Raw genomic sequence first — 477 nt, 5'->3', positions numbered from 1 at the left:
GTGACGAAATCATTCAGATCACGCGCCACCCCAAGGACGCCATCCGCCAATTCGTTCTCTGGGTGATTGCGTTCCTCCCGCCGACACTCGGCAATGGCTTCTTCGAGTACGTAACTTGGGAAGGCGCCCGATGACTGTCGCTTGGACGAGTCTGACGGTGACTACAACGTCGCTATGCACGTCGGTGCCATCGCCGTTCCAACGCGAAAGTTATTTCGTCGGCGCACGTTCAATCTCTCTCCATCACTAGCGACTTGTAGTGGGCCGTTGAAAATAATCCCAGCATTCTCCAACATTTTCTACATTTTGGCCATGCACTGCTACGGCGGGCGACATGGAAAATGACATATGAGCAGAGAAAATAATAAATTCTTCTTGTCGTAGCGCTCGTTCCCGTGAGTAACGGCAAGGCCGTCGTTGCGGACTATTGATGTCCCTAGCATCCGAGTCTCCGATTTCAACCGGCAAGTATGCGAG

Source organism: Saprolegnia diclina (genome assembly GCF_000281045.1).
Source record: "Saprolegnia diclina VS20 unplaced genomic scaffold supercont1.80, whole genome shotgun sequence".
In the NCBI taxonomy this organism is placed as follows: Eukaryota; Oomycota; class Saprolegniomycetes; order Saprolegniales; family Saprolegniaceae; genus Saprolegnia; species Saprolegnia diclina.
The sequence above is the reverse complement of the archived record's forward strand: the minus strand, read 5'-3'. Positions refer to the sequence as shown.